Here is a 25,876-nt window from a genome sequence, read left to right as displayed (position 1 = left end):
TCTGCCTCTTTATTTATGTGTTTTTGCTCAAACTCAGCATTGTTGCAGAGGCTTAATTTGATAACGAACTGTGCAATTCATCTCAAAGGACAATAGCTGTGAACAAAAAAAAAAAAAAAAAGTCTCTTGTACAATACTTTCCTGGAGGGGAGAATAAATCATTCATACTCTTATTTAATTTGTATTATTTGCACACACTGTGTGAGTAAAAAGCTTTGGGCCTATTCAAGTCTATAGATGATAAGTTGCAATGCTCACAGGCGGTGTGGTGAACAATAAGCTCATTCTATAACACTATCTGCGTTCTTAAGCCAAGCCAAGGTCAGAAGCTCATGGAAATGCCAAATCCATCCAGCACCTGTCTGATATCGGGGATTTGTACTGTAAAGTACTGTAGGTCAGATAGGACTTGACCTCAAAATGAAGGATGCTTGCAAAAACAGCCCCCGGGGACTCTGCATGTATCTGCACTCTTGGGACGGGATGAAGATGTGTGTGTGTGTGTGTGTGTGTGTGTGTGTGTACTGTATGCGGTGGCAGCAGTAACAATCTGTTCTCTGTCTGTTGAGTTTCGATGATGAAAGTCACGGGATGACGGTTGACCATTTAGCCTTCACCTGCCCTTCCTGTCTCCACTCTGCTCTGTGACTGCAGGACTTTAGATTCATGCATGCACCCAGTTGAACTGATGGGGACATGGGTTATTAATTCAACCAAATTAGACAACAGCAAGGTTTGGTTTCATAGTCCTCACACAAAACCCAATGAATGTCTATTAGAGAGTAACCAGTGAACCGTCCCTGCCTTTTGTTTTTCAGTGTGTGTAATCGTTGTAGCGGCTGTGTTAATCAGTTCCACATCCTGCACCACACAAGAACACCAGTAGTTTTCATAATTCCTCGTACGATGCCAGGGCTTTTACTTACAGAGTTGTTTTCTAATGACCTTGTCTGGTAAAAAAATAAAAAATTATCTCACAGTTTACGTTGCTATGCACTCCATATGCCAGAAGCAACTCCAAGTTTGACATCAACAAAACGCCGGACCTGTCACAGGTGTGGAAAATCAGGAACTTGACCCAAGTGCAGAATGAAAAAATTAAAAAACATTTATTTAAACAAAAACGTACTTTCTTGAAAAGACGAAATGTGATAAAGGTAGCCACGAGGAATCACTGGGAGCACAAGGAAAACTAACATCTGACATAACGACAAACAACACCGACTAACGACAACGAACTGACACAGAAGGGAAGAAACACAGAGACTAAATAGACAAGGGGTAATCAGACACAGGTGAGACTAACGACACAGGTCAAGACAATCAGGGCAATCAAGGCAGGGAGAAACACTGAGGACAATACAAAATAAATCATGAAACACTAAAGACACACAGAGCTCAAGAGTCTAACAAAACACACTAGAACACAGAGATACACGAGCATAATAAATGACAAAATAAAACAGAAAACACTGAAGACAAAACTAGGAAACCATCAACACTAGGAAACAGTAACACACAAGGGAAACAAGCAACACTGGGATAAAACAGGGAAACTCAAATACAAAACCAAATCATGACAGGACCTCAAGGTGATCAGATTTGTTCTTGCCAAATCACTGCTTTTAACTTTGAGATTTTCCAACGAGATTGGTTTTAATGTGTTTCCTTTGTTTCTGCATTACACCACTTTGAGCTCTGCTGAACTTCTTTCATGGCTTTGATCTTTGGCAGGCATAGATGTGGTTATAGTGACTCAACATCTCAGAATGGCTTCATCACGTCCTTTTTATGGCCTGGTTTCTGCCCAGAGTTAACAGCTGTGTAGCCAGGAAGGACAAAACTCTCACAGGAGGATTTTACATGAAAGGAATAGTAAGACATTGTGGGGAATTTTCTTTCTTACTTTTTAGTGGTTTAGGCTGATAGGAAGAGCTATAGCCCGCAAAGCTCATATCTATCCTTTTATATACAAGGTCTCAGCCAGCTGCTAGTTAGCATAGCTTATGTTGGGTTTAGACTACAGGAGTTCATTTAAGGAAATCACACGGCTCAAGGATGTCCTCCTTTCTGACCTCAAACATGGAAGCACTAAAAATATTAAAAATATTGTCTAACACGCTCTACAAGATATTTGCATGTTCAAAAGGGAGCAAAACATTTCTTCATATCATCTAGTGAGTCCTCGTTTGACCTTAAGATGTAGAAAACTACGAAACTGACCGTAACTGGCAATAGTAATGCCCTGGGGAGGAAACAAACAAAAGCAGATATTAAACAAGTCAACAGGTCAGCAGGGGTTAACTATTCTTCAGCCTGAACTGGAGCTATGATTGTATCTATTGGATTTCTGTAAACAGTGATTTGATTGCTGCAGTTTCATCATCTTGTATTTTCTTGGCTTTGCGATCTTGCTTGAAAAGTATGGACACATTTTATCCAAATGAAAAATCCTCAGCTGGATAACCTAGTGGTTATGTCACCCTATGTACGCAAGCTATAGTCACGTCGCAACGACTGTGGGTTCAAATCCGATTTCAGCCCTTTTCTGCATGACATCCCCCACTTCCTCCTCCCAACATTCCCTTCAGCTTTCCTGTCCACGAAAGGCAAAGATGATCCAAAAACATAACTGAAAAATAAAAATCCTCAGTTTGCTTGTTTAAATAGATGCTTCAGGTGAGTCCACTAGCCAGGTAACTTTTAGATTGGATACGCCGACCACTCACATTACCAGATAATCTATGTAATAGAGAAAGATGACAATGGTACCGACTATTCCTTTCTTCTTTTTTTTTTCTTTTTTGGTTGAGGGAATAAATCCAGTATACATTAATTAAAACTCCTGTACTCAGAGTCTGGCCTCAACAAAGATAAAGAAATACAGGAAAACTACAAAGACACAAACAAACTTATAACCTTACATATTGTTTTGCTTAATCTCTGCAAAAAAACAGACAATTCACGATCAAACAACTAGGGTTACAACAAGAATTTGTATTAAGTTAATAACCAGAGTTCATGTGTACGAGCCTCAGAATTTCTGGTAGGTAGATTTCGTCTCATTTGCACACAACCGAGCTAGCAAGCTAACCGTCTGCTGGCTTTAGCCGTATCTTTAATGGACAGATAAGAAGTCCTTTTCATCTTTTGATCTTACTTTATGTCAGAAAGCAACTCAGTGTGTATTTCTCCAAATGTCAAACTCTTCCTGTAAATCACACTCTAGAGATGAGAGGCTTTGTAGTTGCAGTGTGGCGCTACAGCGTACATTAGTCCAGTTCTTAATGTGTATAGCTCTGACTCCTCTACAGGCTCTCCCAGCATGCTCGCACTATCATCTTGATGTTCAGATTACTCCAGTGGGTTCGTATCCACCAAGCAGTCGGGTCCTGCTTCATTTTTTAACCCTCAGCAGGCGTAAGAAAAAAAAAGAATTGATATTCTAGCACTGCACTTCAATTTCACAACGTGGATTATCCCCGGAGGAAGGCTGGCAATCATAAAGAGCCCAGGACATAAAGGCAGCCACTGCACAGCTCTTCCACGATCCACACCCTGAACACTTCTGTACATTTATAGACATGCAGTGTTAGAGACTGTTAAACAATGCAGGGGAGAGGCGGTTAGAATGCTCTGGATTATATATATGGGAAATCAAAGTATTTTGAGGATTATAATCATTGACATTGACTGGCTGAGCAAGTAATTGGAATGACTATTGTGTGAGAAGCATATTCTCATCATTTATTTGCCATATGGTCCAGCATGGATGGCTGAAAAATAAATGCTCAAAATAGCATCTCATTTGCACATTTTAGGTAGCAGACAAACGGATAAAAAAAAAAAGAAAAAAGTATTTAAATATGCAGGGGATTACGTGCAGAGCTAATTAGGTTGAATGGGAATGACATTGGTTACATCTGCACAGTTGATGCGAATGTCTTTGACATACAAAATGCACATTATAAAAAGAAAAAAAGCAAACACCTCAGGAATACAAAACCATAAATAAATAATGAATGTGCTTGCATTTGTTGGCTAGCATTATGGGCTTTGTTGTCTATCCTGGAGCGAAGTGTCCACATTGGATTCCAGTGACTCCATATCTTTTTCCCATTAGGTGCTGCAATATGTACTGGGTGTATTATTGTTACAGTTTGTATTCGAAATATTAACTCTGAACACAGAGAGGAACTCGACATATAACCCCTGAGTACTCCTGAGATGTTCTCTTTTGGAAAATGGCTGCAGATTGCTGTTCTTACAAGCACCCCAGGGCCCTTTTTTTTATTGACTGTGAAACAATGCTTTCACCAAAACACCCCCTCACCATTGCAGATTTACAAGACAGCCATCCTCAACTCCTCCTGGTTTGTGAGTGTATTTGTGTGCATGTGGACGGCTGGTAGGCAAGTGTCACAGAGCCACCCGGCCCCTCATGGAGGTGGGGCTGGCGGTAAACATGCAGAATACAGACGAGAACCTGATGCAAACCAGCTTCTAAGTTATGCTGCTCTTGACCTTTGGTGGGCTTTGGGAAGATGGATGCTACCCGGGCTATCGACAGAAAATTCTGGCCCGCAGCAGCAAGAGCATATTTCTTATGGTTTCCTGGCCCCGGCATGCTACCTTTGGAATGAATAAGTAAGCAGGCTGGATGACAGAGTGCACACACACACACACACACACACACACACACACACACACACACACACACACACACAGGGCACTGGCAGCTTTTAATGTATTTGTGCATAGACCGAGTCACTTGTGCAGAATCAATCAATTTCATTTCTACGTTGTTGCCCTCTAAGTGTAATATCAGATCAATTTTGTTTGGATTGCTTCAGCCACAGAGGGTGGAAAGGACCTTTTCTTAAGTCTCAGATTTTTTTTTCCACCAACATGCAGCCTTGATCTACAACTCCCTGTGTTCTCCCTGACTGCAGGCAGATATCTCTCCAATGGCTTCCCCTCTGTTTCAGCAGATATTGTTCTGCCTCCTGTTCTACGATACTGATTTATCTGCTCTCATTTATCAGGCCCCCATCCTGCCGTTCTTCTCTGTCCACACAGCCACAGTGACACCCCGGTCACAGAAGAAGAAGAAGAAGAAGAAGAAGAAGGAGAAGAAGAGGCAGGGAGGTGTGAAGAGGGTGGGGCGCACTGACATGAAAATGATGAACACTGTTTCTTTCATAAGATGCATATCGGCAGAGCATGAGATTTTCCAGCTTGCGTACCAAACGTCCAATGTCATTTTCGGCCGCCTGCGAGTGCACGTGTGGAATTTCTCATCTCGCCATAGTTCCTCCTGCATGAATTGTTGATGTGCCCAACAAAGAGCATGTAATCGTAAACCATGCACACACATTTACAGACAACCCATCTCTGTCTTTCTTTCTTTCTCTTTCTATTCCTATTCCTATTCTTTCTCACACACAAACACCCACACATGAGCTTACTGCTTTATCACAACCTCGAAATTACTAACAAAGAGAAAAAACAATTACATTACTGCACTCTGGAGAAATACTTTTTGATTTCTTATTCTCCTGTGCAATAAAATATGCAAAAACAGAGTGAGGAAAAAAGGAAAAGAGAAAAAACAAAGACTCCCTCGAGAGCCTTTGGATTTATTCATGCTTTTAAACACTTGACACTCTGTCACCCTCGTGCCATTAAGCCTTCATGTCCCTTGGCCACATCCACACAATAACAAGATAATATCCTCCAATAAGAACAAATATGTGACTCCTCTTGTGGTCTTTGCTGCTGACTAGAGAGGCTTCTTCCACCATCAGTGGCTAATAAATGTGCTGAAGGCTAGACGGTTGTGAGATCAATGTGCTGCTGATTGTACAACCGGGTTGCTATATTATTGTCTGTATAGAGGAGAAAAGAGGCCACTGGGTAGGCCAGACTTTCCCGTCTGCTGACTCTATTGTAGTCACCCATTGGTATGGATAGCCGAGGGCGCTGGTGACAAGCCATCAGACGAGCAGGAACAAAACTCCAGAGCAGCGTCAGTACGAAGAACATCAGCTTTTATTCACACAGTGTCAAAGAAAAGATGTGATACAAGGGCACACATCCATCCGAGTGAGTGTTAATCAGCCTTTTATTTGTTTGACATCTGTAAAATGCATTAAGAACATGACTTATAGCTCATAACTGGAACACAGCAATGAATTAGGGAGTGGAAAGCATTAGTCAGCTTTGACATGTGTGTCACACCACCAGAGAAATGATAAATACAGCACCCATTAATCCGTTTTACACTTGGAATTCAATTGACAAAACTCCCATGATGTAGTAAATAGCTCAAACTGATATTTCATGCTAATATAGAACGTTTCCAAAGGCTGAAAAAAAGATTTAACACAGTGGCTGGATGATGTTAAATGAGTTTCCACCCTGCGCTGAGTAATCTCTCCTCAGGCCATCGTTTCTACAAATGCAGACTTCTCTTGATTTGACCCTTTGGCCTCAATTCTACGAGGAGTGGAGCTTCAAACAGTCGGGTATAGCTCTGTCACAGGAAGCCTTTTTTTTGCAAACTGTGTCCTTTAAAAGTCAAAAGTGGCAGAACAGACTCCACTCAGGGGACATTTCAGAAGTGTCACATCGGACCTTATTGATACACAGTCCTTGAATCATCTCCATGCAGCAATAACTGGATGTAAGAAATAAAAGAAATACATCAAGTTAGTGCTGCAGTAGATGTAATTGAATATCGCTTCTATACAGCATTCCTATTGCAAATTGAAATGATTCGCATCCATGAAACACCTTTTGTATTCTGTTACAGCTACAATTACCTAGCCTAATAACTCCTACACTGAAGGGTGGATAAGAATGGGAATACAAACTGCAGCAGCTCCACAGTTTTGAATATATATCAGAACATTTCTTGGATGCCTAAAGTCTCGCAGCAGAATAGTTCCTTCTTTTTGCTGCTTCCTCTTTTTTTTTTTCTTTTCTTAAGTTTTCTGTTTGACCACAAAAATATTTTTAGCACCAAAAAAAACAGAAGACACAAGACTGAGATGCAGAAAAAAGAAAGATCTGCAACAAAAGCAGTGACTTGTGACTTGTTTACTGCCAAGAAAATGTGTAGTGTGAGTAAAAAAAAGATTAAAAATAACTCGGATAGACCAGATGTGGCCCTAGCCTTCAAATAGAAAAGAGAAATTTCATCGAGGTTTACCAAGCAGCATATACCAAGTAATCTTTCAAAAACTCCAGATGTGCATTATATTTTACATTACTTTATTGACTGGACTGTTTTCTTGTACAATAGTTTCCAAAGCTGCCTCCATCTTTGTCAGGTTGTCCTAAAAATCCCCATCATGCTCCAGCTCCAAGGTACAATGCCTGGATGTTTTGTTTCCTCCTGCAGTAAGGAGACTATTTCATCTGTTCAAACATGACAGATGAAGACAGCAGCGCCAAAGCTAAGAACCTCCATAAACTCTTAAGTTTATAAACAACCAAAAATGCAACGCCTGCCAGGATGAATAAATCATCTTCACGACTTTAAAACAGCAACTACAGTTCTCAGAACTCCAAATATCAGTATGAATAACTTCCTGGAAGTGGTTCTGGTCAGGTGCTCAAACCAAAGAAACAACAATGGCAGGATGCCTTTTCATAATGCTGTTTGATTATTGTAGCTTCTGGCAGGCTTGTGCAGCACGACACGGCAGCCAATACAGCCCAATACAAATATGCAGTCCATACTTCCAGCTCTGTGCAGTATGTGAACAGAGCATGAGTTCATGGTTAAATTAAGTTAAATAAAATAATAAATCAATCTATTAATCAATTAACTTGTTAAATTGTGTTTATTTCTGACATGATACACATGATCCTGTGACCTCCTGAATCCCTTTACGTCCACAATTCCTTGTTCAATTAGCCAGACAGCGCTGTACCAATAACACAAATTCATTTTAATTAAGTGTAAAATATGGCGTAAATGATGCCGGCCTCGAGAACAGAAAATAACAATTCCAGCTCATTATCCTCATGTATCGACGCCTAAGTGAGTCAGCCGTTGTAGATGCAAATCTGCGTGCATGTTTCATTGATTTCCCTCATTTCAATATGTACTACAAATTGCATCATTGCGGCTGAAAATGTCTGTGCACGTCAGCTCTGCTGCCTGATGCATTTCTTCTTCTTCTTCTTCTTCAGACACGCTTTACAGCCTCAGTATAAAATGCATCAATAACAAGGTATCCAAGGACTGAGACATCAATTGCATATGAGACTGGGATCAATAATTCATTTAATGTAACACACCACAGTTTGAGATCCGTTACTGCCCATTAGTGTCTTAAATAGGAACCACAGAGATGTCATTAACACACATCAGACATGAAATAAATATGCAAAACCAGTAATTCCTCTTCTGTATCTGGATGAGAGCGAGTCATGAAACATTCACATGCAAAACAGGCTGTTAATAGAATTCTGACCATGTTTTATATTGTTACTAATCACAATTCCTAATAATAATAGCACATGTCAATCTGAATGGAGAGATATTAAAGAGTGAGCAGGAAGTGGAGGATATTGCCGCCGCCCCGTCGAGGAACGGCGCTGCACAATAATGTGGTAGCATGACCTTGTTATCCTGGATGCCTGGATGTGAGCTCCAACACCATTAATGGCAAGATACCGTGATCAATCACACCTTATAATAAGAAAGAGCTGAACCTTGTCCCAGTCCTTCACCCGATTCCCTTTTTTTTTACCTGAGTCTCTCTTCTATTCTTTCTGACAGAGGGTTCTGCCATGAGCCAATATTTCTTAACCAGAATCTTTTTGTGTGTGTGTGTATCGAGAAAATTTTACAAAATGGGGACGTCCATTTGAAGTTGCAAACCGCTTAAAACCAAAGCAAGTAGTTTTCATTTTTTAAGTTTTTCATTAGAACATCTGTTTCCATATACAGGTATGTTGATTTATAGTCTTCTCTGTGGATCCATTTTTTTAAGGTTACACTGACCAGCTATGCAGTGACTCTTTCTGTTTTCAGCAGTTATTTGACATGGTTATATGAAAATGTAACAACGTACACTCAAAATTGTACCTATGAAACCTATCAAATCAGATACCTCTTTCCAGAAGATTATTTCAGAACAGCCCAGTCATGTTTTCAGTTACAGACTGCAAATATTTTTCTCTGATGATCTGTGTTTAGAGCACAGAAACATGTATATTTAGTACTGTATGTTTATTGCATTTCACACATAGATAAAAAACTTAAAATGGATTACCCATAGAATGGTATAATCTCCACTAGTTCTAAAATGAGTTGTACATAACCACAAATAATCTGATCTCCAACAGTGGAATACCTTTAAATTCACTGGAGGAGAGCCATTTCATAAAGCACATTGTATGCAATGATCCTGAAAATCATTACCAAACATCATCCAACAGGTAGGACTTATCCTTCTTCTTTCTTTCTTTCTGTCTTTCTATTTTTGGTTCTTTGTGTGCTTGTTTGCATATGTATTCAGTATTTTGCAGAGCCTCTCTTTCTTGTCCTGACACGCAGAAGAAGAGCCTGAGCAGAATGGTAACCTCAGCAGCTGGTGATGAGCACGTTCAGAGGAGTGTGTATAACACACACACAGGGTGGATCTCTGGTCATCTGTCTTCATTGCAGGACTATTGGGCACAACCTTATCAAGGATGACATTCATGTTTACACATTGGAAATTACTTCAGATGAATATCTGATATGGTTTCCTCTGGTGTATTGCCCCACATGCTTCACTGATAATAACGTGTTACTGCTGTAGATTGCATCAGGAAAAAAAAAACATGGTATAAATACGGTGAAACAATGGAACAAGAAGAAAAACACATACAACGCTACATTAAATATTCTTTCAGTAGTGCTAGCAAGTAAAACCACAGATAGAAATACTGATTCAGATGCATTATATGCATATAAAATGCTATTCTAAAATAGTAGGTGAGTATGTCTGTTAGGGTGCAGTGTCTCCATATTACAATCAATATTATATATATTGAGACACCCACACACTTTGTATGATAATAGTAATATTGGCTATGCTAAAAGGTCACTTACTAGATTTTTCTAGTAATTTTGAACTAAAGAGCAAAACAACATTTTAACAGCATTTTGAAGTACTATCAAATAATAAATAAGTGATCAGCATAGATGTTCTGATATTAAAAAGTCAATATACTCCCTGGTACTACACATGAATATGATATTATACAGAGTAAAACACAGATATAAATGTGATAAAAGAATATAGATAATATTATCATCAACATTACAAAACAGTAAGATCCCACACTATGGATTTGCAGAGGTACTGCTTGTCAACAGGCCAGACAGTCAACTGCTAGACAAGTAGGAGGGCCCCTGAGGGCTCACAAACTGAAACCAAAGCAGTGGTCACAAAATATAAAACTTTTGTAAGCACTGAATGCATTATTGCTGTGAAAACCAAGTTTAACCAACAAAAGTCAACGAAGAAAAATGAAGAGGGATTATCCGTCTATAGGAGTGAAAAAAGAAACAGGAAAAAAGAGGAAGAGGAGTAAGCATCAGGTACACTGGCAGACATAATTGTGATGAACGCTGGTTTGAGGGTCCCCCAATTCATTTTTGCCTATGGCCCCAACAAACTCTAGAATGGCCACTGTGGAAGTGATATTATTGTTGTCAGTGTTAACAGGCCTGGCTCCGTACACTGAAGGAAGGCTATCCTTAAAACAAGCTAAGCATGCAAGCATGTTATGATGGTTCAGCTATTGGGCTCCTCTAACATCTCAAAATAGCCTGAAATAATACTGATTCTATATGAAAAGGTTTTATTTGGGGATTGTACTCTTTATTATCTTAAGTTTCATGTATGAAAAAAAGCATAAACTACATCTTGGTATTCTCTGTTTTTGGTCCCTTTAAAACATTAGCTCCTAGTGGCATAGAAGAATTCAAATGAAGCTGTAGCGTAAGTTCAGTCCGGAAGACTATATAATTGCCTTCACGATCGGATCTTTGTCATTCATCCCTTTTTGCACGATCACTCACGTTTCCGCTGTCATCCTCGAGCTGTCATTGGATAACCAGCTGTCTCGTCAGCGGTACTCAGCTAACCAATTGCCTGGCGTTCCTCCCTCATTTTCAACCTATCATCGTTCTGCTCCTGTTTTAAATATGGCTTAGTTCCTTCATGCTGACGTTTCCTGCGCCCCTCCACGTCAACAACACCATCCATCAATTCTTCACCCATCCACTCTCATCAAGTCTTCAGCTTCACCACCGCGAGTGTCTGGCCTCCATGGGGGTATTTATTCTGTCCACGCTCTCATTCTCCAAACACATCACCCACCCACATGTCCATGTTATTCATTGTAATAAATCATTTTCTTAATTCACTCTCCTGATTGCACTATTTATGTATCAGTTTTTGTGTTGGAAAGATTATTCATTTAAATTTTTTTCGCTTTAAGTTAGCCAATACTGGACACACTTCTTTAGCAAATACCATGATTGGACAACAAGCGTGGGTCTAAAATCTAAATGCTGTAATTGATGTGAGAATACGACTGGCTACGATCCACCGGTAACCCTGCAGTGTTTGGCAGCAAACAGCAATTGTATTCCAAGCACTTGACTTGAAATCTTCCCGTATGAAGGAAAATGGAGGACTGGGCGGGGGGGGGGGGGGGGGGGGCTCTTAACAGAGGCACACTTCTCTTTTTTGCCAATACCAGCATTCTGCATTTCCCTGCAGGCACCCGGGGACAGTATTAAGGTGGACACGTTTCTCTTTTGTGTTTCCGACACTATGGTGTCTGCCAGGACTCGCAGGGACCGGTTGGCGGAGAATAGAGGGGAACCTTTGGATGTGTGTAGGAAGGGTGCAGTCAGAAAAACCAACAGGAGCTCCTTTTTACTTGAGAGGACACCCACAGACACCAGTGGGAGATGTTCTGACTGAGCTGCCTACAAAGCTGGAGGTGGAGAAAAAGAAAAACACAAAAAAGCAAAGGAATGAAATCATTTCAATTATTCGCCCAATATGCGGAGGACAAACTGTGGGGTACTGGGCGTTAAAGAATCTGTCTCATATGCTGCTCAGCTCTCTCAAAATATCCCAATTTAGGTTAGAAGTTGTTACACGGACACAGGAATTAGATGTTCCCAGGGCCCTGCAGGCAAATTAGTGGGACACTTGTTCCTGCAATGTAATGCTTATAGGAAAACAGCTCATCATTCATGTAGAGTGAATGGAAACACGTTAGACTATTTAACAAATGTGTGGCTTTGGTAAGAATGCCAGTTTTACACTTTTACACAATTCTCTCCAAAACAAGTGAAAGAGAGAGTGCAAAGCACATCAGAAAATACACTTTTTTAGTCTGCAAAATGAATATATTTCCACACTTTTCAAATCCTGAAAGGCTTCAGGGAATCATTCGGCGACATACAGCAATTTGTAATTTGTCGTCTTATCAAGTGCTGTGATATAACTCATCACACACTGTAATGGCTTTTTGATCAACATATGTGTTCATGAACATGGTTACATGGTCAGAGGGGTTAATATGCTGTATGTATATATATATATATATCGATATATATATTCTCTCAGAAAACACAAACAATCTACCTGGTAATACTTAATATATGATGGGTAAGGCTCCAAACTTCTGAAAGTATTAATGTTGTAGTTCTGAACACCATCCTCCTTCATTTCTTCTTCTGTCCCAGAAGTGGGTGTTTAGGCCAGTTTACTATCTCAATCTTTTAATTATACAAAGAATATTCATCTTACATTTTCCAAATCCAAAATTGTGGAATTTTGGATTTGAAAAAGTGTCTGAGGACAGGAAAGAGCTCATGGGGCTTGTTTTCTGTACAGAAAGCAAACATCAACCTATATTTATGGTAGGATTTGGTGGCAGAGAACCTTGCTTCATATAGGCTTATTAATATTGCATGTCTTTCTGAACCCGTATGTTTTTCCACAGGTTAGCAGAGAGGTGAAGAGGCGCTGACCCATTTCAATAATGAGGGACACTGAGATCCATCCCAAAGCAAGCAAGGGAAGGGGGTCCATTTATCCCTTGTGCACAGTCTATATTTTATTCATATGGATATTAAGAGTGTGTGGGAGCGGGGATAAAGACAAAGATTAATATCAAAATCTTGACGGAGGAAAAGACTAAAACGGTTGGCTAATTTGTGTCTTCAGAAACACTTTTATGGAAAAGACAAAAAGCTGGGTGATTAGTTAGGGCTCATTGGTCTCGGAGCTTGGAAACAAATGAGGAATGCTTTACGCGCTCTGTACGCTCGTAAGACCACCAACCCCCACCACACACACACACACACACACACACACACACACACACACACACACGCACACACACACATTTATGCACATACACATGCCTCATCGTCCCACCCAAGAAGTGGTACCAGCGATTACAGCGCCATTAGTTGAGCACAGGGGAGGTTCAGCTCTAGACTGCAGCAGATTTATGATGGCGGGGGCCCACACACCAATGACCCTCTTCATGCTGGCCCCTTTGTAAAGCTCCACCATAGATACTGTTAATGGATGCACACAATGAGCCTCGATGGCCCTGCGATGATGGATCTGGGGCATAGTGAAAAGCTCTACAGACAAACCAGGTATTTCAGATGCCTGTCACCCAAACTTAGCAGCAGGAGGAGTGGGAGCAGAAGAGGGCACACACACACACACACACACACACACACGCACACACGCACACACACACACACACACACACTGCAGAGAAGGAACATTTGGAAGAAAATAATTGGGACACAGTTGAGTATTCCTGAGCATGTTTTTAATTGAACATAGAGGGAACAGATTGGAGAAGAATCTTGCCAAGGTTCTGGCCTAGAAGTGTCGCTGAATATATGCGTATGAGCATACATGTCAAGACTGATACGCACAATGTATAAACACACATAAACCACACATACTGTGCATTAAAGACACAACATATTAACTTCAGCTTATAGACACCATTATTTAAAAGTAAAATTAGCATACTTCAAATTCAGAACTGCTGTCCCTTTTTGTAAAAGGTGTGATGTAACTACTTGATGTGTGTTCAATCATTCTTTTTTTTTTACAGTGATATGAGTGAATTCACGTTTTCCTACTGCTTTTGATGATAACATTATCTTTGGTATACCGAGTTTTAAAGCCTGATTTGTCTCAGTGTTTGGATGTTTCATCTTGCATCCAATCATTGAACTCTAAGCGCTCATGAATCATTTTCATTGGCCTTTTTCTCATTAGGGTTTTCTCATTAGGTGGCTAAAAAAGTTGAGAAAAAAGAAAAAAGAAAACAGGGCCTTTAACAGGAATTCCCATGTATTTGAGTCTCTAAAAGTCCAATATATGATTCAACAAAAGTTTAACAGGTACATATAAAATAGTTCCCTCATAGATTATAAAAACATATTACCTTTAACAAGAACCTTATTAACCAAACTAAGGTAATTCAAGTGAAAAATAAACCAACGAAACACATTCTGTTGCTTTGTAATAATCAAATAAGCCAAAAGCTGCTATGAGAAAAAAGATGGCATCACACTAACATTGAAAACAGCCAGCATTATTTACAGCTCTGCGGTCAATTCCACAATACAATTATACTAATCACACCAAGCTAATTGCCTCCATTTCATTCCACTAACCCATTATATGTTTTTTACTTGCCCCGTTCCCCATCAACTCCTCATCCCCAGTGTGTAACCATTAGGCCTAATACAGGAATCGTCTGCCGAACTTTGCCTCCACTCAGTGTCTAATGACGGTGCTCTCTCACTCTCTGTGTGTGTGTGTGTGTGTGTGTGTGTATATGTATGTGCGTGTGCGTGTGTGTGCATGCCATGCATCCTTCTTTCCCTGCAGGCAATACTCGCTGCAGGGGAGAACTATGGTAATTAAGAACATGTAGGTCAATTGAGAACCTGATACAAAATGCAGGTTGTTATCCAGTCAGTTTGAATGAAATGTACATTAGTTATCTTGTTATTGTGGTTGTCACACTTCTGGCAATTATCTGGAGAAATAAGGGCTTCTGTTATTAAAACTTTAGCTATCCCATTGTGGCATATAGTCAAGTTTCCCCGTATGCAACAAAAGCTATTGCTTGACATTAGTATGCTAGTTGTGATTAATGGCATGTAACCGCAACCCCATTCCATCCCATGAACTGCAGTGTCAGAGAAACTTTGTGTTGAGGTGATCTGTTTCACTACAGTACCCCCCGCCCCCGCCTCTTCCCGCACCCCTCTCCAATCATTGTACATAGTGTTCTATTCTACGCAGCAGCTTTGATCATGCTGAGATTGTTTGCTCAAGCCTGTCACTGCTCTCTCTTTTTTCCCCCCTCCAATCATCCTCAATGCCAACAGTGTCATCCTGAACTCTGGTGACAGAGAGGGAAAAAAAGAAAAAGAAAAGGGAAATCAACAATGGGCCTCATTTACCAAACAAGAGGAAGAGGCAGACATGTGTACCAAGAGCGTCGCTAATAATGTGCAATCAAAAATAATTAAAGTGCCAGTTAGACTGTGGCTAATCTTTACAAACATTTGGCAAGAAGTTTCTGTGCTATGAATCTGTTTTGGCTGCGGATTCTGATCCCTGTCAAGACGCTGAGCAAATATTTGTCTACCCAAACATTACACAATCATAGATAATGTGGGTGTAGTACTATCATTATACTTCCTTGGGTATTACATTATTTAAATGTGTTATTTCTCAATATTTCACTTAGAGCTGTGAGAACCACCAGAGACCCAATTTATATATAAACATCCTATTTTCTTATCCGTTCTACTTCTATAACATTTTAAGATGACAGGCTAAAAGAAACATTCACCACGTAATTACAGCTCTCATATGCCCGCGCAATGATAAGCTTATTTTCTTATCAGGTTAAGTAAACACCAGAAGCAATCAGCTTCTTCCTTGAGGCATTCCTACAAAGACCAAGGCACTGGATCAAGAAACACTTTCTCTTTTGAGATTGCTCTTTGTCATCGTACAGAAACACAGCCAAGAACCGTCCTTATACGAGTTCACGGTCACACTGTGTGCATGGTCTGACAAAAATACCAAAGCTGGGTGCAACAGAGAGGGAAAAAGACAGAAGAATGACAGAGAGAAAGGTCACATTGACTCCACGGCTAATCTCCATCCTCTCCAGTCAAGTATACACGGTGACAGACAAATGAGCTCCTCTCAAATACATTAACACCATAAATATATCCCCCCGCTATGCATCTGCAAGCTCGCGCAACAATGTCTCTCCTTTGTATCCCGCTGGTGCGATCTCTGCATTAGCCTGGTGATTCGGAGTCTGATGAGTCTATCACAGGTGACAGTGACAAGGAGGTCTCTCATTATACTTCATACACAACCCATATGAGCACAGCTGTGCACTTCAAAGGAATTCCTGCATGTCCTTTTTGCTGCTTTCACTCACTTCATCATCCAGACACAATGACACCATGTGGCCAATGAATGAGCAAGCCGAGGCAGATACTAGAAAAGTGTGTCTCATGAATTATTCCTCACATGTATTTAGCCTAAAGAGGAGGAATTGTTCCATTTAACAAGGACAATATTCCCTTCTTTTCCGTGGCATGCCAGAAACTGGAAAACAAAACTTTATTTTATAATGTTGGAGCCACTTAAACATTTGAAGTTGATGATGAACTTAAACATATTGACTGCCTTTATATTGATTGTATGCCTTTAAAGAGTTAGAAAAGCAACTTATATACCCTCATCTACACGTTGGCCTGACATTATAAAGCAGGATATAAATCTGAGGTGTTTCACATTTAAAAAGCAGGAAATCAGTCATATTTCCTCTAAATAATTGTCTGTGTGTGTGTGTCGGGTTGTGTTTGTACAGCAAGAAGGATCTGGCACAGATCATATGGTTGCTCTGCCAGTCCTACTTTCACAGTTTGATAGGTGCCAGAGTAGTCAAACTGATTGCTAACATGCCATGTGTTCCAATTGTTCTTAAGTTTAAGCAAATACAACAAGGAAGTAAAAAAGCAGGGGAAAAAGGTTGGCTATCAGATTTGTTTAGCTAAGCAGGTTGAATTGCACACAGGGAAAACATGTTCTACAGTATTGTATGAGCTGTTAGGTTCTGAGGTATTCAGACAGTCCATCTATCTCTGTCTCCACATTTGGCTGCAGCATTGTGCTGACCTGATGCTTCTCGCTGCAGCACAGAGACCCAGAGATGTACAGTAATTCTCCCTCAGCTCACTGGACCCACACTTAAATTAAACAGCTAATGTTTAAAAGAACTCAGCGGACTTTCTGCCCTGCAGGGATTCTGAGAAACTCAACTTATGTCAGGCTTATTGCTTTCTTTTCTTTTTTTTTCTTTCTTGGATTGATTTTTGTACCAGCGAGACACAGCTAGTGCCCTTTCTCCCTCATGACATGCTCTCCATTTTCAATTATGGGTGTGAGATACAGAGAGGTGTATGTATACGCATTTTTCATTCAGACAAAATTGTCCAATTTCTTTGAACCAGAAGATTCTAATATAAATGTGTGAGCCCACAAATAGCCCCAAAAACACCTGTACATTTATTCCATATTTCTTATCCTCTCACAATGTGCTCAGATACACTTATTTACATCTTGGTCAAGAAAATCAATACCATTCAGGTCTGTATGTTCAATATGAAGCAACAGTCTGCAGCTGATTATTTTATCAAAAAGGGGACAGCAGAGAGAAGCTAGCAAACAGCTAGAGCTTATTAACAGCTTGCTAACAGCGAGCTGTCCAGTGGTAATGAAATTCCTTTAGTTGCCTCTTAGCAGATATTTTTTGTGATGCCAATTAAAAGAAAAGCAATAACTAATAGTTTTAATTTTAAGCAACAGTTACCTTTGGACTGAGCCAGGCTAGCTGCTAATGCTTTATTTTCAGTCTTTGTGCTAAGCTGAATCATTTGCTGGCTAAGCTACACCTTACCTGTACAGAATGTACATTCCCAAAAACTTTTTAACAAATAACTTTTTTCACCCAGCAAGGAACATGCCACACAAAACATTCATTTGACCCAGTAATATCAAAGTTAATATCAGACCATTTTTTGTCTCAGCTCCCAGGACCTTAGAAGTGTTTTTAGAAGTATGTAATGCTAGCACACTGCTGCAGAGATAATGTGGGAGTTAAGTCTAAGACCAGAGGATCACTACCTGAGCACTTTGAGCTGCTACACACTCTCTTTCATAAGTGGTTGTGTGTGTGCATAGAATTCAATTTACCACAAAATGATTCTGTATAGAGCAAAGTATAGTCACGTCATATGAGAGCTTAGCTGTATTGTGTATATGAGTAACTTTATGTGCCTATAGCAGTCAGACTATAGGTGCTTTTGTGCAGGATTTGATGCATAATGAATCTCTCCCTCTCTCCCTCTCCCTCTCCCTCTCTCTCTCTGCTCAGCAGAGATCAGCCGAGTGTCACAGGGGAAATAAACAGCAGCAGCTCAGCAGGATGGGCCTAATTAAACACAGTGCCTCAGCACTGCGGCCGGCAGACTACTGCAGCCTGGACTGGTCTAGACCTGACTGGCCCCCGTCAAAGACTTGCCGTTGCCATGATCACCGTCTGCCACCGGGAATGAATGCCAGGGAAGAAGAAGAAGAGGAGTAGCTGCTAAACTGCACCTACAGTAACTCATCCTTGCTCTGTGCAGCAACCGTACACTGAAGGGCTGGACACCACTGAATCAGTGCATTAAAGAAGTAGTCCTAAGAAGACGTCAAGGCAGAAAACTGATTCTGGAGTTTGAATTGATAGGTCAAATTAACAGAAATGTTATCCTAAGGGAATTCTATCCTTTATATAATTTATAATGTAGGAGAATAAAGATATTGTGTCACCCACAGTGCATTGTTGTTGGTGTTCTATACAGGGTATCTCATCTTTGAAAATACAAGTATGTTGGCCTGAATTAAGAAACGGGTTAACTAGAAGAAGCGAGATGACAAATAAAGATGCACTTTCAATACTCTGTATTTTAACTTTAGAATTCATTTTCTACATCCATTATTAAGATTAAATACAAAGGCATGTGCACCAACATGGTGAAGAATCAAAATGAATAACTAATATACATTTTTATAAATTGATTAATCAAATAAACAAGGGCGAATTACATGTTCCTCAAAAGTACACGACTTGAGTAAATGCTCTTCAGTATTTCCCAACACAACACCTCAGAAGTCGAGGCATTCTTCTTTATGTCCACTACTTTAACAAGTTTAAAGCTATTACGTCTGAGAAAAATGTTACATGGTGAAAGTCCCTCTTGCAGCACGGCCTAGAGTTTGTGTAATATGTCATGAAAGTGGAAGAGATGTTTCACAGGCTACTTTCTCCCACCGGTCGATGAACAGAGAAATGTTCTGCACAAATGAAATATCAGCGCTGCCCTCATGTGATTTACAGTTGCTGCCTGCAGTAAGCGCTGCTCCTTACTTTGCTTGTTGTGTCTCGCAGGAAATTACGACAAGTTTCTGTGAATGTTTGTGTGAAAGTGTGAATTGAAATGACTGACAGTAAAGCCTAAAAACCTCAGGCTCGTCCAAATACAGTGTTGTCTGCAGCTGAACTACTCCGAGCACTGACTCAGGCTGCAGTTGCTCCTGGCTTCCTTTAGATTTCCTCCTTTATTGCGTCGCACATAATCGAGGATGACAACAGAGATGTCGGTAAGACAGAATAACATGCAGCATGGCGTTTGAATTAGAGCGAAACCCACAACATTTCCTGGCATGTACCGCAGTCATCCGATCCACTAAGCATCGTATTCTCCTGTTCTGATGCTGTGTATTTCATTTGACCTTCTGACCCCTTACGGTGTCACTTAAAATAAATGGCTCCATCTCGAGAGCTATTCTTAAACCACTGATACTGCCAGAGAGAGAAAAAGAGAGAAAAAGAGAGAGGGATGGAGGGAGGAAGCTCATTCCCAGTGTGATGTTTATCTGACATTTTCCACTGGCCTGTGATTCAGTCAGCTGTGATTGCACCTAGAACACATGGGGCTAGCAGGGGCTCTTCCAGCATTAGCTACAGGGCACCACTTACTGGATGCTAGCTGCTGCATTCCTACATCCTGGCTCGCCACAAGATCCAGTAATGAGAAAATATCCCTCCAGGATTAGGCAGGAGGGTATTTGGATCCAGCTATGATCATTGTTGCCTGCATCTGCATTAGGCGTGTGTATTTGATTTGGATGCGTTCATGTGTGTGTGTGTGTGTGTGTGTGTCTGTGTGTGTGTGTGTGCCTTTATTATCCTCGCAAGTGCACATTTAATTCTGTGGTGTTTAAATCCATTGCCAAAATGATTTCCTTTCTCTACATTAATAATTATCAACATCAAAGGATTCGTCCTCCCCCCCAAAACTGATTAAGACGCAGAGGAGATCACAGGAACCAGCAAATAATGACGTGACCATACAGCGCAGTGCATAAAGTAGAACCATCTCCTGTGTACTAAACTGCTCTTTTGTGGAAAGAGGCTGACAAGTGTGTGTGCTTCCGTGGCAGAAACTTAAAAGTTACAGAATGATGATAATTATTCAGAGACTTGAGCTTTCATTCCAAGTCTTCTGATCGTCTCACTGCTCGCCTGTAATGATGGGCAGAGAGAGGCTGTGCAGCTCCCATGACTCTTAATCAAACAAAATGTATGTTTTTGTGTTAAAAGGAATATTTTGAGCTACTGGAATTTGTGTAAGAGCAGGAAAATTATTTATTTCTTTTCTGTGCTATAAACTCTGGAGAATTATACTTAAGAAATATTCACCCTTTACCATGATCTTTAATCCTCTGATAGCTGAGAACATGTATAATATTTTTAATAAAGATAAAAGCATTCGTATTAATACATGCTAAAGAAAGATGTTTCTGGTTTAATACAGGAACAACCTTGAGGAAATGTGTCCATGAAGCGGCGTTGTAGCAGCGTAATGGCCAGGTGTCCTGAAACAGCAGGCACAGATGAAACTCCTCCATATTTATATTTCACATCCGTTCATATTTCACGGCAGAAAGAGAGTGATTAGCATACATATCAAGTCACATCCACCTGCCAACTTATTTTAAGTTTGATACCACGCTGGTAAATTTAATGATTTTTTTCACCAAAAAAGTGAATTTTAATGATTCCAGATGTTAAAAAATTAATGTATTCAGTAATTATAAATGCTTTGTGGATTTCAGAGCATCTTGATGATTTTACTGAGGTATTTTAGAGAAAGCAGCCCAGTAAAAAACTAAATAAACACACTGGGAAGGACGTTTCCTGGTCCCTGATTCAGAACAGCTTTCGAGCACTTAGGGTCATTGCTTCTCGAAACCACAAGGCCTCAGATAACTGGAGCCATATGTGGACCTGGGGGCAGACTCTGGTCACCAAAATCGGCAGTGTTAACAACTCACAGCATTAGCCTCAACACCTTTCCCATCATTTTGTTTGTCTGCTTTCAGAAGAGTGGTCGCAGATAATTTTTCACAGCCATGAACAGGAGACAGTGTGCGCCCCCCCCCCCCCACCTCCCCTCTCTTGTTCATTCCTGTTGCTCGCTCTCTGAGGACACAAACTACCTGACCACATCTGTACAGGCCTGTCTGCACGAACTCTGTGTCTGTGACTGTACACTGCAGAGTAAGTTAATCATAAATGAAATAGGAATATAATGTCTTCTTGCAGCAAATAAGACCACAAATGGAATAATAAAAACTAGGCGGATTCAGGCAGCGTGGTCTTAAGAGCAAAGCAATATACAGTTGCAGTAATGGGGTGAAGCTATTTCATATGAGAATATGATGAAACTACTGCAACCACTTCTCAAAACCATTGTGAAAGTTAATAATAAAGATAAGAGTCTCATAAACAACCCCTTACAGAAGATAAAACGTGATCTTTTAGATTGTAGCGCCAAAAAATGCCTGTAATTTTCTTTTGGAAAATATAAGTTCAGTATTCTGGAAAATACATCTTTATGCCAGTTAGCTAGAACAAACATAATCCAATGATGTCAAAACATTAAATAGAAAAATAGGGTATTTCTGTCTCTGAGATGTTACATTTCATTAAACCATTGGAAAAAAAACTGTATTTGTGAAATGTCAATTCTATTAGGAAGAATTGCACTGATAAGTCCGAGAGAACAAGATACTTACCTAAAGCTTGAAGAATCTTTAAAAATAATTACATCTGACAAAAGTGACTGAGGGTATTTACAGTAACGCTCTTGTTGGTTGTTCTCTTCCATTTACAGAGAAGTCGGCTGGAAGGAGGGGCAGAATCACTGACCAATCATAAGGCTTCAGACCCCACCCCTAAACAAGTACCTCCCCCCAGCAGTTTTGTAAAACAATATATTTATAAATCAAAAGTTAAATCTGTAAGTTCAAAAATGTCGAAGCTGTTCATCTGTAGCATATAAAAAACTAAACGTAATCATATTTATTTTTCATTTGTTATATATTTTCATCATCACATTCTAACAACGTCAGTGATATTGACCGTGAACTTTTGCTGCTTGTTGAGCCATGTGATACGATACCTTGGTTTGGCATCAGACGGAAAACCATAAACTACTAAGGTTAGCCTAATAGTTTATAAGCATTAAAAAACGTTTTGAGTTGAGTTGGTGAAATTCTTGCGTTCTTTTGTGTTTGTGTTTTATTGGTTATTATGGAGTCCTTTACGCCCAAAAACGGGAATAAGTTTCAAGTCCTGGAGGGGGAACACCAAACTGCTAACTTGGTGGATATACAGTATTAATGCCAAACATGGAGGAAAATGTTGTTTATGAGGAGGATGAAGAAGACAGTCTTCCAGACGAGCTGCATGAATATTGTAGGTTAGTGACGTTGGCTGAAAGTAAGCTACTTTTGTCATGTGCTATGTGCATCGGGCTAACGCTAGCTAAAACTGAGCTGAAGAGCAGCTGCTATAGCTAGCTAGAGTTTAGTTGCTGTTTTATAGCTACTGTATGCTGGACAGTCTGTCATTTTGGCTCCCTGCTGCAAATAATATGTAAATCCACAGATGCTTTTTGTGGTGTCATGAATCAGATTTTAATTATTTGTGGTGGTACTGTGCATTGATGCTATTTACTCTTGAATCATAGCTGAATCTCGTTTTAGTGTATTATATTGTTCGGAACTGCTGCCAGTCTTGAAACTTTTTTACCACCTCACTTTCTGATTATTTTTTTTTGTATTATGATTTTTTTACTGTTATTTTCTTATTGGCCAAAGGGAATATATGTATTCAATATTTCTTCGGTTTCACTCGATATGAATACTTTTTCAAAATAACTTAACAAAGACAATCTTCCGTCTGTATTATCTCTTCACTTTTCAGTATTATTCATCATCTTTGCAAGAGACTGCAATGGTCACTTGCTTTCTAAGACACTTATTATAGGTTTCATTTAAGAGGGGGCTTATATCATGGTGCATTGCTGAGCTTCCATCTATTTTTTCTTTTGCTGAATATCTGTTTATGTCTGCCTGAGAAGGAGTTTATGCATAGACAAAAAGTTGTCTTTATGAGGAGCATATTCTGTTGCTTTGGTCTGTTCGGGAGCTTATGAACCCCTTTTTAGATGTATTTTCTTGAATATTCTGAAACCATATGTAGTTTAAATGAATGTAATAGTTTGAAATGTGATGCTACTTTGACAGCTGTTTAACATTATCTTGATGAAAGTCCCTCCAGAATACTCTGGTGATATGAGATATTTTCACTGAACTTAAATAACTCTTTAAGCCAACTGCTCAGATCCCTAAAAGTCAAGAGTCCCATGAGTGTTTTTTCATCTCATAAGATAGTACCCTCTTCCCTTCCATGTTGCCTCATGGTCCTTGGGCTGCTTTTATTTTTTCATTTTCTGTTTTATTGATTTATTTACTTTGGAAGCCACTCTGACAGAAATTATCTGATATGATCAAAAAAGCATGGGGAAGCCTCGGCTCCTGCAGAATTAATCACAGAGGTGAAAGAGGTTTTTTTTTCTGGTGCCTTTGTCCTCGTCTCTGGTGTAATCAAAGGGTCAGGCCTTGCTGTTCACAGCCTGAGACATTAAATGAGAATGTTGTGCCCTGGCCCTTTCAGTCACAATAACACCGCTTCAATGTCAGCCACCGGACACATAATTGTGGTGATTACAGCATTTTATTTTGAAGTTTTTCCAGATCTCTCTCTCATTGTTAGATGGCTTAGTCCGAGTACCACCAACATTCCTCACATGGATGAGTGTAGTGGTGCAAGAGCTGTCTTTTAAAAATAATGGTTAGTCAGTTCCTGCCGGATATACAGCACAACAATAATATTTAACAGCCGACTGTGTATAAACTGGCCATTTCAAAAAGGAAGGTAGTCACTCTGTGTCATCTAGATAACACTTTCCTGGAAAGAGCATGTGTCTCAAAGTGAGCAGAATAGAGCTAAGTAACAGAATGCAAAGCACGCTTTTGAACAATGGGAAATAAATAGACCCATGTAGCCATAGAAAATTGGTCTTTTTTTCCAAACTGGGACACTTTTTATTTTTTACATCACTTGAGAGGCCTCTGAGCCAGTTTAGGCAGACATCTTACATTTTTTGGCCCACTCCCTCATGATGTACTCCTCTGGCTGAAATATACATCCAAAGCCGCCTTTGTATAGCCCGGTCTGTACAGGCTTCCAAGTTTTGGGGCTGCCCTGCTCATTAGCTGAGGTAACACTACACTATCTCTACTGCTCATGTTGCTTTTTCAAAAGACAGCTTAGCTGCTAAGAGTCTAATCATGTCACCATAGGGTGGCTTTCTCAAGGAAATAATTGCACCTTGCAGAGGAATAATAGTTTTTCTCAAGGTTCCACAACCTCCACTTTGTTTGTTGCTCTTTCCACTAGCTCTTAGCCTCAACGATTCCAGTCGGTTTGAAGACAAGTTTTGTTCTCTTCAGCAAAATATCTCCTGCTGACGTGTCATTGCCATGGCTTTGTGTGGATATGTCTTCTTTTGGCAATATCGGGAATCTTTAAGGCTGCCCTCGCTGCGGACAATGCTATGAACAGTATCTGCTCCTGGGTGATGTGTTCATATCTGCAGGGATTAAAGTTCTCCGTCACTACGACAGATTTCCGTCAATTTCAAAATTGTAATATTTTTAGTCAGTGTCAATCAGATAAAATAAGTCGAGCAGAATGTGGGTTTACTTTTAACGACTGAGTGGGTGAAAGTTATTAAATACAGTACTGCATAGGTTCTGTCCAAATGTAAAAAAAAAAAATAAGCCTTCTGGTACTTACTAAAATATACTTCATACTCCACTGAATTTATAGAAAATCTTAAGTTTGTTTGCTAGTTACTTCTCAGATTCAGATTTATAATGCAAAATAGGATGAATACACTATTTGTCAAAATATCTTTATTATATGCCCTGGGAATTCACAAGTTATCCACCTATATGCAGGGTTTTTCCTGCACAGAGAATTCTTTGGCGCCCCCCAAAGAGGTTTTACCCAGCGGCAAAGGAAAATCACGAGCGCCAAAAGAAAAAAAAGACGATTCAAATTGCAAATCAAATCCTCTCTGAATGTTTGTTACATACGTATATCTATACAAACAACTGTTGAACAAGCAGAACATAAACTTAAATACGACGTCTCTGACTTCTAGCAGTCATCTCCCCTCTCATCCATTTACGCATGTGGCTCGCGCTGGATAGCCAGCTGATTGACTGTTCGTTTCTTCTGA

The 25,876-nt window shown here is 39.9% G+C and overlaps 1 protein-coding gene across 1 annotated transcript in view; it reads left to right on the top strand.

Moving 5' to 3' along the window:
* Positions 1–3,998: 3,998 nt before the first annotated feature.
* The window catches only part of ss18 (SS18 subunit of BAF chromatin remodeling complex), a 152,886-nt gene continuing 131,008 nt past the window's right edge, over positions 3,999–25,876 (top strand). Inside the window, exon 1 of the mRNA XM_061044768.1 lies at positions 3,999–4,005. The gene's annotated coding sequence lies outside the window, so the exon portion shown is untranslated. The remainder of the gene's footprint in view (positions 4,006–25,876) is intronic.

The sequence above is a fragment of the Labrus mixtus genome, chromosome 8, assembly GCF_963584025.1.
Source record: "Labrus mixtus chromosome 8, fLabMix1.1, whole genome shotgun sequence".
NCBI classification, from domain to species: Eukaryota; Metazoa; Chordata; class Actinopteri; order Labriformes; family Labridae; genus Labrus; species Labrus mixtus.
The sequence above is the reverse complement of the archived record's forward strand: the minus strand, read 5'-3'. Positions and strand labels throughout refer to the sequence as shown.